Genomic DNA, 2,330 nt, shown 5'->3' on the forward strand with positions numbered 1-2,330 from the left:
TTTAGTTTGCTAGCAGGAATATAGTTTATTTGTTAAAGTGGGGTTCAACCTCTTTTTTGAGATTTTGAGTAGCCTTCTAACTATTTAACTTTAAGTTTTAACTATAGGCATACATATAGTCAATAATAGATATTAAAAATTAAAAATTCTTAAACAACAATAAAAAAATTCAGTTTTCCCATACAATTAAAAAAGAAATTAAAAATTCATGTACGTAAGTAATTAAAAAAAAGTGATAAACTGCGCTTAAAATGTTACTTCTTAATGAACTATTTATTCCAAAACCCGTTCTGCCTTTATTGCTTTTTCTTTGTTGTTGAGTCTTCATTATCAATTGGTCTTGAATATGGGTGCAAATACTATTGGTTACCATCATTCATTGATTGTGACTAGTAGAATTACACAAAATTTGACAAAGTTAAAATGCATTCATTCACAATTTTGTAAATTAATTTCACCGAAAATAAATTATTACTTGGTTGATAGTAGATCTTGTGGACAACCCCTCTGGTTATGTCCTAGTTGTTTATATATGCTACAAGTCTTCGTTCTACCAATTTTGGTTAGCCTCTTTGTTTTCTTTGTCTTATTAGATTCATCTTGTACCATCTTTGCCCTCTTTATTTTGGGCCTTCCTGGCATGACATTGAACTTTGGTGGTGATATTTTTTCATTTCTAGTCTTCTCTCACAAGTTAGGTCCATTTATTGGTTGTAAAGCATACTCATATGCCATAATGTACATTTCCTTGGTATAAAATTTTGTCAAATATTTCTCTGGATCCTCTTCTTGGTTGTAAATGGCATACACTACATGTGCACATGGGATGTCTGATAAGTCTTATAATCTGCATGAACAAGTCATCCTTTCTAAGTCCATAATATATGTGATCCTACCACACATGATCTCATATCCATAATCTCCATTGAAATGTACATTCCACTTAGTAGATTCTTTTATGCTCTTATCAAGCTTAGATCTAATTAGAGGACCACACAACCCTTTCCATCCATGTATTGCTTTCCTTTTACTAACAATCTATTCCATGATAGCCAACCTAATACCATTTAGCATACTTATTATTGGCTTTGACCTAGCTTGTACGATGTTAGCATTGAATGGCTCGGTTAAGTTGTTATCTGCTAAATCACACTTAGCGCTACAGCTGAAATATGCTTTACAAAACCTTGTCTCATTTGCATCTAAAATAGTTGCAACTGCCATCTCTTTTCATTTTTCAAGAGCAATACATATTTGTTCAAAACATGGTACATTAGTGGGTTTCACACATGCCAGAAAAGCCTTTTGCAAACCTTTTCCTCTGAACGCATTCGAAGATTTTCAACCCAATTTGCCCATACATGCCTAGCACAAAACCTATGCTCTGTATGTGGGAATAATTGTTTAATAGCAATTTTTAGCTCTTACAAAATTAAATTAAAAATATAAAAAATATGATATACTATAAACTATGCAAATAAACAAATTAATTAAATGTATTATTATCTTTTGTTGACCTGATATGAGTGTCCACCCATATCCATCAGAAGTGCCAATGTCTCTTTTCAAAATATCAAGAAATGAAGTCCATGATGTTGTAGACTTTACCTCCACAACACACCATGCTAGTGCCACGGGCCAAAGTGCAAAGCCCATGACCATGGCATAAGATGTGCCCCATGGAGCTCTATCAATTAGATAGGGAACATTTAGCCCATGAGATTTGGCCCGATTCAAAGAACTGTTGGAGAAGTCTATCATATTGAAGCCTGGTTGGCCTGATAATGAAGATATGTCAACTTAGGCTATTTTTAGTAAGTAGATGAATCATATCTTGTAGATTTAATTTAATATGATGTAATCTTGTAAATCCCTAAAATCAAGGGATAGACTAATCTCATCTGTCGATGTAATTTGATCTTGACCGTCGATTTTAGGGGAGCTCAACTATAAATAGAGAGCCTCCCTCTCATTTGTATCTCATCTATTGTATGTTGAATTCTTAAGAGTAATATAATTCTTTGAGCATTTACTCAAACACTTTGTGTGCATTTGTGTGCATTAGCATTTACTCAAACACTTTGTGTGCATTTGTGTGCATTCTTTCTTTGGCTTTCTATTGTTCATCTATAGCTTCTTTTGCCACAATCACTTTCGCTATACAAATTGGTGCCTTAGAGAAATTCTAAAGGAATCCTCACTTTTTAGGAGTAAAGGTTGACTTAGGGGAGTTTGGAGCGAATGGATCACCTAAGGCCACACGGATTGTGAGACGAAAGATCTAGCCTCGTGACAAGAGGTGTTAGCGCTATTGGTTCGAAGGCACCATT

The sequence above is a fragment of the Gossypium hirsutum genome, chromosome D12, assembly GCF_007990345.1.
Source record: "Gossypium hirsutum isolate 1008001.06 chromosome D12, Gossypium_hirsutum_v2.1, whole genome shotgun sequence".
NCBI lineage: Eukaryota > Viridiplantae > Streptophyta > Magnoliopsida > Malvales > Malvaceae > Gossypium > Gossypium hirsutum.